This window comes from Mytilus trossulus, chromosome 1 (assembly GCF_036588685.1).
Source record: "Mytilus trossulus isolate FHL-02 chromosome 1, PNRI_Mtr1.1.1.hap1, whole genome shotgun sequence".
Lineage (NCBI taxonomy): Eukaryota > Metazoa > Mollusca > Bivalvia > Mytilida > Mytilidae > Mytilus > Mytilus trossulus.
The window spans coordinates 40,539,545-40,552,510 of record NC_086373.1 but is presented as its reverse complement, the minus strand read 5'-3'; positions in this window follow the sequence as shown (position 1 = coordinate 40,552,510).

Sequence of the window (12,966 nt, the reverse complement as noted above, 5' to 3'; positions counted from 1 at the left end):
TTGATTTATCATGTAAATTATTTGATTCACTAATTAAACCCATACTTTTATATAAAAGCGAGATCTGGTTTATGGAGGATTATTACTCAATTTATAGAGCCATAAATATTGATAACAGTTCAAAACTTTATCTTTATAGTAAACTTAAAAATGAAATTAAATTTGAGGACTACCTGCACAATCTAAACAATTTTAATAGTCGTCAGCTTGTAACAAAATTACGTGTAAGTGATCATAATTTGGAAATTGAATTAGGACGTTATAAAAAAATTCAAAGAGAACACAGACTGTACAAAGTTTGTAAAATTTTAGATGATGAGGAACACTTTTTCCTTCATTGCCAAATTAACAGTAATGTAAGACATTCTCTTATAAATGCAATTAAAACCCATTATCCTAATTTTAACGAGCTTGACTCAAACTCTAAACTTAAAACTATTCTAGATCCCAATAAAGATATTTTGTCTAGTGTTGTAGACTATATAAAGCAATCTATGGCATTGCGAAAATAAGGTCCACATTGGTCAATTATTATATACATATATAGATATATGTTATTAATATCAACTTCACTTTTTAAAATTATTTATCATGTATAGTTATGTTTCTTGTCACTTGTGTATACAATGTACTATGTTTGCATTTTAACCCGTCAGGGTTTCATGGTGGTTTTTTTTGCAATAAAGTGATTGGGAATAAACAAGAAAAAAAAATTGTTGTAAAGGCTATTGATACATACATGTACAGTTGCACTATTATTTTTTTATGTGAAAACAAGTGTCAATTTAATATACGCAATGTCAGCTAATATATCGTCGATTGAGTTTTGTATTTCCCTATACATTCGAGACATTTTTCTCTTTCTTGTAGGGATCAACATTTTCAAAATGTCATTTGTGTATTACCATGAACGACCAACTTTTAAAATCTATCTTGATAAAAGATCATCTTAAAGGAAGATCTTTTGAGGGCTCAAAGACAAGAACATTGGAATGATATAAGGTAAAAGAAGATTAAGATATATATTAATGTAAGAAAAAGTGATATGATTGCCAATGAAACAACTTTCCATAAGTGAAAGATACGGATAATAAAAGAAGTTAAAATTGACAACAATCAACAAGCAAAAAACAAGCTGTTGAAGGCAGTTGTCAAACATCAATGCATATGAAAAAATTATAAAACAATGACTGTACTTTTCAGATTAAATTTTCATCCATAACTTTTCCATTTGAATCTTTTTTTATAATGAACACAAATGTATTGTGCTTTTTCATATATCAATATGCAATTAGAATAAGGACCTCTTTATGGTTCAAAAGATTTGTCAAAAACTGAATGCCATTTTTATTCTCTCAAAGAGATCATTTAGATATTGAAAACAGTATGCTACTTGTTTTGGTAGGGAAGAAAGAATTGAGTACTACAAAAGAAGAGATTTTGTCTAGACTGGAGCCCTTTGGGATGCTGTCCATCATTATTGATGCGAAGGGGTCTTAAGACATAAACAACAGAGTGGTTCCACCAATAAAGACGTTAAAAAAAAGTTTTGTTGACAGTACACCAAAAAAAATTCTATTCTTAGTTTTTTTTTTAATATATATTTATATTTCCTTTTTCTACTCTTCCAAGTTCAAGAATTTCCCTCCATTACCTTTAATTCATATTCAAAAGGATTTAACTAAATTATATAAGTAACTTTACATGAAATGAAAGTAGCGTTGCTAACGTAGTATGGTCTTGCGTGTGATCGTAAGAGTGGTCCTTAGTATAAGATTAGGGACGAGCATGACATTACGTCACCTGGTGTTTTGATTTGTCACGTCATTGTCATCATAAATATAAAATCTGGCGATAAACAAACATGGCAAATGACAAATATTCCCACCATGTTTGAGAAAAATGGCAAGTACCGGTAGGAGTAAGAAGGCAGACAGTGTTGGACAAATGAATTGGAAGGTTACAGTAAACGAACACCAAAATTACTGTGCTGTTTTGACCCTCCAAACATTGGTTACAAGGACGACGTGTTGTGGAGTAGGACGTGATGACCAGGTTCGTGAAATGCAGTTCATGGCTCCGCTTTCCGGACGTTGAAGATAAGATTATTTTTGGGGAGGCTAGGTTTTTTGGTAAATGGTGAAGTGTCAAATAGACAAATACATAACAAGGATCAAAGGAAAACATTGGCTCCTGCTATTCTCTTTTATGAAGATTAAAAAAAAAAACATGCCGATGATGGGTCCTGAATCACCATCAGACAGGCTGCAGCTGCCTTTCTCCCAAAAATAAAATTTGAGGTGTATATCTTCGATGAAATAGTGATCAACTCCACCTTTAAAAGAAAGAAAAAAAAACAACAACCTACCAAGTGCCAGGCATAAATACAATAAGACATGCATCTATTAGTTAAGGACTGGCAATTTAGCCTTATAAACATGATAAACCCTAGCTTTACTTTTATGTATTATATATATTTACATGTACACTGATTTCATTGTTTTAATTATCAATCAGTTGTATCTGATTTTTATGCCCTTTAAAGGCCCTGTAATTTGGGTGTTTTGTCCCAACAACTAAAGGTGAATTGATTGATAAAAATGAAGGCAAGAAATGCATGTTCATATTATCGTGAAACAATGTAACAAAATTATTCTATTTAAGGATGTACTTTGGTGAGGTTTTGGGATAAGTGTCAAATGTTCAGACTCCTTGGAATTTTTCCATACGATACAAGGTAAAATATTTTGCCGCATTACACCTATTGTTCTATATAATAAGAATGTTCTTATCCCGGGCATAAAAACAATGCCGTATTTGGCGAAACCTTTTCAACTTTTGATCTTCAGTGCTGTACAACTTTGTACTTTTTTCACTTTCGATCTTTTATATCTTGGCGTCACTGGTGAGTCTTGTGTGGACAAGGCGCGTTTTTGGCGTATTGAATTTTTATCCTGATGCTTTTTGTTATCTATTAATCATGTTTTTCTTTGTCTAATATGTTCTCCTATTTATTTGTATTGTAGTCCTGTAATATTATGTTGTCATTTCAATGTTATATTTAACTTTGCCATTAAAGTGCGAGGTTTGGCATACCACAATCACAAAAACCTGGTTCAACCCACCACTTTTCTTCCCCTTTAAAAGTGTCCTGTACCAAGTCAGGAAGATGGCCATTGTTATATTATTGTTCGTTTCTGTGTGTGTTGCATTTTAACGTTGAGTCGTTTGTGTTTTCTCTTATTTTTGAGATAAGACGTGGCACGGTACTTGTCTATCCCAAATTCATGTATTTGGTTTTGATGTTATATTTGTTATTCTCGTGGTGTTTTGTCTGATGCTTGGTCCGTTTCTGTGTGTGTTGCGTTTCGGTGTTGTGTCGTTGGTCTCTTATATTTAATGCGTTTCCCTCGGTTTTGGTTTGTTACCCCGATTTTTTTTTTGTCCATGGATTTATGAGTTTTGAACAGCGGTATACTACTGTTGCCTTTATTTATCTATTAACAGAAGACTTAATAGCTCATAAAAGGTAATTTGTCAAAATATAAGCAGATTCTTCATTTTCTTTCTTTTGATTTGAGACCTAAATAATAACAATGCAAATATAAGGTAAATGTCCGAATCAGCCTTATCTCGCAAAATTTTATAAATCAAATATCTCAAAAAGGAGCTCCATCAAGGCAACAGTAACTCATAAATCCATGGACAAAAAACAAAATCGGGGTAATAAACTAAAACCGAGGAATACGCATTAAATATAAGAGAACAACGACACAACAATTAAATGTAACACACACAGAAACGGACCAAGCATTAGACAAAATCTATGACATATCAATATTTTTAGCTTATTTTGATCCTTAACTTATACTCTTTCAGCTTAAAGTATCATTTTGAATTTTTTAATTATTATCTTGCAAAATAATAATTAAAAATAAATCTGAATCGGTGTTGGCATAAAAGATTTTTCCCGTCTAAAGAATGAAATATTTTGAGGTGAAAACAAATTTGAAACGCATGTTTTGGGGAATTTTTAAAAATACAAAATGTTGTCAAATCGTTGCAAATAATTAAAGCAGCAGAAAAACGGTCAATGAATAGATCTATTTGACACTCTCCACGACAATTGACTGATTTAAGCATACGGGAAAAAGTAAATTGTAGACAATCCAATTACAAGTCTATACATTTCTCATGTATTTTTAGTTGTTGGTCTTTTATCTATTATGTAATTCAATATGACTTCCTGGTTTTACCATCTTCTTCAATATCCGGTAGTAAGAATTTCCTGTCTGTATTTAGACGCTTACATTGTTAAGTCATTTTCTTTTTTATATAGGATGTTAGGATAAGAAATGGAAACCAAATGGACAAAAAAAAAACAGCACTATCTTTTAAGAAGAATGAGTAACAAGTAAACCACAAACAGTTTGTTTTTGTTTTCAAATGAATTCGAAGTGAATATATGTGTTTTTATATTACACTGTATGAAATAGGTAATAAACAACACGAATGTTTATATATGAGAAAATGATAATTCTGCTAGTACCGGTATACTACTTAGTACTCATAGATTAATTAGTACTCAGGTTGACGGAGTTAAAGAAATATGGCCACTTTGCAGACAACAAAAAAAGCAGAATAAGAGATTAATTGTCAAATTTTGGGTAATGTCTAATATCTAGTGGATAGATTATTAATGGAGAGGAACGAAAGATATCGGAGGAACAGTCAAACTCATAAATCGAAAATAAACTGACCACGCCTGGCGAAAAATAAAAGAAGACAAACAGACATACAATAGAACACATGACAAAACATATAGAAAACTAAAGAATAATCAACACGAACCCCACCTAAAACTAGGGGTGATATCAGGTGCTCCGGATAGGATAAGCAGATCCTACTCCACATGTGGCACCCGTCGTGTTGCTTATGTTATAACACAGTTAAGTGCCAGCACCTACCTCATACACAATGCATTTCAAACCAAAACCGCCGCCAGTAACCTTCTTTTTCGCAACGAAAGTTTATAATAAAAAGTAAACGAGAAAAACTGCAACAGGAACTAAACTAGTACCTAATAAATTTAAAATTCTTTACAAAAAAGTAAACAATGAAAAAGATTAATAATAAACATTTGGTCCTCGACTGCAACCAAAAAGCATTTCTAAGTTTGGCATATTTAACCAGAGGCTCTAAAGAGCCAGTGTCGCTCACCTTGGTCTATGTGAATATTAAACAAAGGAAGCAGATGAATTCATGACAAAATTGTGTTTTGGTGATGTGTTTATAAATCTTACTTTACTAAACAGTCTTGCTGCTTACAATTATCTCTATCTATAATGAACTTGGCCCAGTAGTATCAGTGGAAAATGTTAATAAAATTTACAAATTTTATGAAAATTGTTAAAAAAAATTAGGACAATAACTCCTTAGGGGGTCAATTGACCATTTCGGTCATGTTGACTTATTTGTAAAGCCTACTTTGCTGAACATTATTGCTGTTTACAGTTTATCTCTATCTATAATTATATTCATGATAATAACCAAACACAGCAAAATTTCCTTAAAATTACCAACTCAGGGGCAGCAACCCAACAAAGGGTTGTTCGATTCTTCTGAAAATTTCAGGGCAGATAGATCTTGACCTGATAAACAATTATACCCCGCGTCAGATTTGCTCTAAATGCATTGGTTTTCGAGTGATAAGCTAACAAAATGCATTTTACCCCCATGTTCTATTTTTAGCCATGGCGGCCATCTTGGTTGGTTGACCGGGTCCCGCTACACATGTTTTAAACTAGATACTCTAAAGATGATTGTTGCCAAGTTTGGATTAATTTGGCCCAGTAGTTTTAGAGGAGAAGTTTAAGTAAAAGATAACTAAGATTTACGAAAAATGGTTAAAAATTGACTATCAAGGGCAATATCTCCTAAAGGGGTCAACTGACCATTTTGGTCATGTTGAGTTATTTGTAAATCTTTCTTTGCTGAACATTATTGCTGTTTACAGTTTATCTCTATCTATAATAATATTCAAGAAAATAACAAAAAACAGCAAAATTTCCTTAAAATTACAAATTCAGGGGCAGCAACCAAACAACCGGTTGTCCGATTCGTCTGAAAATTTCAGAGCAGATAGATCTTGACCTGATAAACAATTATACCCCCATGTCAGATTTGCTCTAAATGCTTTGGTTTTTGAGTTATAAGCCAAAAACTGCATTTTACCCTTATGTTCTGTTTTAGCCGTGGCGGCCATCTTGGTTAGTTGGCCGAGTCATCGGACACATTTTTCAAACTAGATACCCCAATGATGATTGTGGCCAAGTTTGGTTTAATTTGGCCCAGTAGTGTCAGAGGAGAAGATTTTTGTAAAAGTTAACGACGACGGACGCTGGACGCCAAGTGATGGGAAAAAGAATTGCTTTGATTAAGTTTTGTTATTTCAGAAGTTATTAAGTTCTGGTGTTATCATTTGAGATTTTTGTTGGAAGTGATTGTCCCTCAATTATCAATTTGCCCGAGTCTTGATTAGAATTTTGATCAGATTGTTCCGTGTTGGTTTTTTTTTGTATATTCAATACATCCGTTGAACAAATAGCTTGCTCTTTTTGTTAAAAGATTATTGTCTATTGAACAAGATTTCAGTTCCTTTTTAAATTTTTTGCCATTTGTCCTATGCAGAGGGTTATCAGAAATGTATTGAGTGTTGTCATGAATAGAGCAAACCATTTTTTTGTCGAAAAAAAACATTTTACCTAGAATCAATCTTCAAGTTTCCAACTTTCCCAATGATTTAAGACATCTGAAATGTTTTTCAATATTCATGACATACAACAGGTATTGAAAGCATTACATAAGTATCAGCTTTATTATCATGCAGGGTTCTACAAAAATTGGATTGTTGGTTGCTAAATGTCCAGTGGAATGGAATGGTTAGGAGTTTCTTGGATGAAATACTAAAATTGTTAAATAAAACATTATTTCCAATGTATCAAGATTTATACCAGTACCTATACGACTGATAACTAATAAAATGTATATATACGTATTTATGAATATTTTAACACTGGTGTTAATTTAATTTCAATATTAATCAATCTTTGACAATCCAAAAGTTTAGATTATTTTAAATCTGAAATTATCCTTTAGACCTTTTGAGATCAACCCTATCAGTATCAAGAAAGGCAACAGTAGTGTACCGCTGTTCAAAACTCATAAATCCATGGACAAAAAACAAAATCGGGGTAACAAACTAAAATCGAGGGAAACGTATTAAATATAAGACAACAACGATACGACACTAAAATGTAACACACACAGAAACGGACCAAGCATCAGACTAAATCCCACGAGAATAACATCAAAACCAAATACATGAATTTGGGATAGACAAGTACCGTGACACGTCAAAAGCGAGAAAACTCAACTAAAACTGCTTCTTAAAAATATTGAAATGACAAGGTTACAAAGGTTAGGACAAATTCACCATCTAAGAAGAAAAAAAATATGGTTTTAAGATGAAACTAACCCTGTTGGTTTTTTTATATGTTCAAATCTACAAAAAAAAAATCGTAGTTCAATGGTATCCAATATATTTATCATCATTATATTAAATAGCTATTAATAAAAGTATAAAATCTAACAAACTGACCTACCAACTATTACTAGACACCTTTAATAGAACAATAGATGGAGATTATTTTTGGTAAAATCAGATGTCTTACTTTTCCTATATCACTTAAATTCTGATAGATTTCAAGTGGGCACTCAATAACATTAGAAAAACAATTGCTGTCCTCATCAAGTTGATCTATTAAAAAGTAAAATCACAAAAATAATGAACTTAGAGGAAAATCAAATCGGAAAGTCCACAATTACATTGCAAAATCAAATAACAAAACGCATCAAAAACGAATGGACAAGAACTGTCATATACCGGACTCGGTACAGGCATTTTCAAATGAATAAAATGGTGGATTAAACCTGGTTCTATAGCGCTAACCTTCTCACTTTAATTTATTTATTTATTTATTAATGAAATGCACAAGACAGTCTCAACAAATTCCGTTATATTTGCATTGATGCGTTAAATATACAGACACAATAAATAAAATAGTCAAAATCAGTCATCATCGAAAGGAAAAATTTAACAGAACACAAAAACATCTACTATCTACGAACACATTCATTTATTTGAGTGTCCGACGTCAGAATTTTGTTTCATACGTCACATAATTTTGTCGTTCAATGTGCATACAAACAACTCTAAAATTCACATAGGCAATGTTAGCACACAGGGTTAAAATTCAAAAGTGTGTAAGAATAAACTTAAGAAATAGACCAAGACCCAAAACAGTCCAAAATTCACATATAGAATGAATAAGAATTCAAAAACAGTTAATTCCACTACGCGATTGAATCATTTTCCACTTATGGTTCAACGTATATCTTTCTCCAAAAACAGAACCATATCACAATGACATACAATAGATCAATAACATACTGACGGGATCTTTAAAAGTACTGAGTCATATTATTGAAACAAAAGAAATAAAAAAAAGTCGCATATGTAAAACAAACCTCAAAACAAATGAAAGCCAATACAAACACATTGACTCGATGTATAAGTACCGAGCCACGTCAAACGGATATCACATAAAAAAAATCAACAGTAAAAATAATATTAATAATAGAACAAAGACAAATGAAAGAACTATAAAACACGTTGTTAAGATGATTAACAACATTAGTACGCAGAATCTATACATCAAGACCATCGTGTATTATTTGAGAAGTTGATACGGAATATTTATCAACAAGGTCTTGGTACCTTCCGATGATTTTTTTTAGAAAAAGGACGAGACGTTCTTTGACATACCCCTGGTTCATCAACTTTCTACTCAGACACTGATTAAGCAGATATATTCAAGCAGAATGAATAATAAAGGCAATTAATGTTAATAAATTATTTAATTTTTGTTTGGTTGAGAAAATCTATTAAAGTATTAATTATTTAAACTGGGTACTCGCCTTATGTTTGACCTAAATTTATAATTCAGGAATATCACCTATTTTGTTTCTTCATACTACTTCCTTTCAAATGGAATCGTAAGTAAGAAAAATGAGGAAACGAGACCAACCTTAATCCGTTTTATTGCATAACTTCATATAATTGTACACGAAGGAATTGTGATAATCACATGTAATATACACTTTGGGAAGTATTTAAAACATTTTACATTCAATATTTGCAATTTTGAATTTAAAGTGATTATTTCACATTCAAAATCTTACATTTTATAAAACAGAAATCAAGGGGGTGAAAAGGAGACATTTACTAGTATATTACATTTGTTAATTTAATACTATGGTTAAAGCTATTAAAATCTGAATTCCAAACATGGTCATGCACCTTATTCGTTCAGTTACACGAGAGGCTCACATTTTTCTCGGCATTGCGTAAACCAGGCTTATCGAAGTTTCCTATGTGTGTAAACAATCATCTGGTTAAGTATTTAGATCATCAAATTTATGTAAGGTTTACCCAAGAAATGGTATACTGACAAATCTCACAGCCTAACATCTTGAATGGGAGATACCAGAATTCCAATTCTCGTAAAATGACATGCATAATAACAGAGATACATAAATAAATACATTAAGTACTTAAGATATAATACTGTATAAAAAAAGAAGATGTGGTATGATTGCCAATGAGACAACTATCCACAAAAGACCAAAATGACACAAACATTAACAATTATAGGTCACCGTACGGCCTTCAGCAATGAGCAAAGCCCATACCGCATATAGTCAGCTATAAAAGGCCCCGATGTACAAATTATATGTGATGCGAATGAGAACTCTCCTTAAGAGACTTAATCACACAAACATAAACAGTTATAGGTCACCGTACGGCCTTCATCAATGAGCACATACCGCATAATCCGCTCATTTGTTCTGTTATTATCTAACCTTGGCATTCAAACTGGTGAATCATGCCTAAGTTTTCTTGCCAAAAGTAATCATATTAAGATAGTGAATATGAACCGGACTTAAAGTTCTGACCACTCTTGGATTTCTTGCAAAAGGGGATATCAATATGGTCTACACGTGATCAGCATCAAGGTTAATACATAGAGTATGCTCTGCAATCAACACTTACAGGGGGGGGGGGGGGGGGGGGGGGGGCTATGGATTTTTTTTTGGAGAAAAAAAGTTTGTTTCCAGTTTTTGGAGAAAAAAATTATTTGGTACCGTCATTTTTGAGTTGAATAGCACCAGCAAAAATGAAAGACAAGAATAAGAAACTTTCAAACGACAACAACAGAATGACGGGATGTACAACCTCGAAATCCACCAAAACCAGCGTAAACAGTAAAAGTAAAATTCATGTAGATAAAAAGTACACCATTACACGTCATCACATGTGCCATAGGGATGATCATGTAATGCTTCCTCCGAATGCCAAAGATCGGTCTAGTTTAATTCATGAACTTGCTTTATCGTCTCAAACAATGTGACGTCACAGCCAAAACTACGAAAAGCGACGCTGTAAAAAAGAACTCGACGGCAAAAAGTAAAATCCCCAAAATACTGAACTTAGAGGAAAATCAATTCGGAAAGTCCATAATCACATGGCAAAATCAAATATCAAAACGCATCAAAAACGAATAGACAGCAACTGTCATATTCCTCACTTGGTACAGGTATTTTCAAATGTAGAAAATGGTGGATTAAACTTGGTTCTATAGCGCTAACCATTTCACTTTAATGACAGTCTCATCAAATTCTGTTATATTTACATTGATGCGTTAAATAAACAGGCACAAAAAATAAAATAGTCAAAATATGGGTACATCAGTCATCATCGTATAACAATTTTAAAAGGAACATTTTAACAGAACACGAAAACATCTACTACCTACGAACACATTCATTGATTTGAGTATCTGACGTCAGAAAATTTTCATACGTCACATACATTTGTCGTTCAATGTACATACAAACAATTTAAAAATTTACATTGGCAATGTTAGCATACAGGGTTATAAAATCAAAAGTATGCAAGAATATATTTCAGAAATAGACCGAGATTTAAACTAGTCCAAAAGTTATATATAGAATTTATAGGAATAGATAATTCCACTACGTGATTGAATGCTTTTGACGTTTGTGGTTCAACGTATTTTGTAATTCATAATAGAAATATATCATAATAACATATAATATAACAATATCATAATGACGGGATCTTTTAAAATACAGAGTCACGTTATAAGAACAAAAGAAATACAATAGGTCGCATATACAAATCAAATCACCAAAAATGAAAGCGAATACAAAACATTGACGAGATGTATATATACCTAGCCACGTCAAATGGATATCACATAAAACCATTCAACAGCAAAAGTAATGTTAATAATAGAACAAAGACAAATGAAAGAACTATCAAACACTTTGTTAAGATGATAAACAACATCAGTACGCAGAATCTATTCATGAAGACCATCGTGTATTATTTGAGAAGTTGATGCGGAATATTTATCAACACGGTCTTGGTAACTTCCAATGAACTTTTTTAGAAAATGGACGAGACGTTCTTTGACATACCCTTGCTTCATTAACTTTCTACTCAAACACTGATGACATTTTCCAAAGTCTGAGCAGGAGCTGCAAGCTCTTGAATATCGAAAAAGTTGGGAAATATATATCCCATATGGAGGTGAAGTTGGTATATTGCTTCTAAGGTGGGGGAAATTTTTAATTTCAAAATTAAAATCGTCTCGTTTGTCATTAATTCTGGTACTGGGGTGACTGTTTAAGTCAAATTCGAGATATAAGTCTAAAAATGAGGCGGAGGCAGCCGTGTCTGTTGTTTCTTTAATCTCTAGTTCTTGGGGATATATTAATGGAACCCAATCAGAAAAGTTCCTATTGTTTATGGAAAGAACATCATCAATATATCTGAAACTAAAATTAAATAATCTGTCTTCTTTCATCCTCTTGTTTTTGACAATTATCAAATTTGATTCCGTGTGTTTCGGACAGAGGCAGATCGAGACACGCCATTTCGCGGAGATTTGGACCAATCATGATGCCAGGTAGAGATTCACCTCCTGTTCTGAATTTTAATCTGTTATTTTCACTGGATCTGATGAAAGAATTGGTACAGATTTTTGAAGATTTGTATACAAAGGTGTGTTTTACTGTGTGGATGAAAAGAAACAGCATATTCTGTCTGAAGGATTTTCGGAACCAACTGGAAAATGTTTCGTTTTTAGCTCACCTGGCCTAAAGGGCCAAGTGAGCTTTTCCCATCACTTGGCGTCCGTCGTCGTTAACTTTTACAAAAATCTTCTCCTGTGAAACTACTGGGCCTTATTAAACCCAAACTTAACCACAATCATCATTGGGGTATCTATTTTAAAAAATGTGTCCGGTGACCCGGCCAACCGACCAAGATGGCGGCCATGGCTAAAAATAGAACATAGGGGTAAAATGCAGTTATTGGCATATAACTCAAAAACAAAAGCATTTAGAGCAAATCTGACATTGGGTAAAATTGCCCTGAAATTTTCAGATGAATCGTACAGCCCCGTTGTTGGGTTGCTGCCCCTGAATTGGTAATTTTAAGGAAATTTTGCTGTTTTTTGGTTATTATCTAGAATATTATTATATAGAGATAAATTGTATACAGCAATACTGTATACAGCAAAGTAAGATTTACAAATAAGTCCACATGACCGAAATGGTCAGTTGACCCCTTCAGGAGTTATTGCTCTTTAGAGTAAATTTTTAACCGTTTTTCGTAAATCTTAGTTATCTTTTACTAAAATCTTCTCCTCTGAAACTACGGGGCCAAATCAATCTAAACTTGGCCACAATCATCTTTGGGGTATCTTGTTTAAAAAAATGTGTCCGGTGACCTGGCCATCTAACCAAGATGGCCAC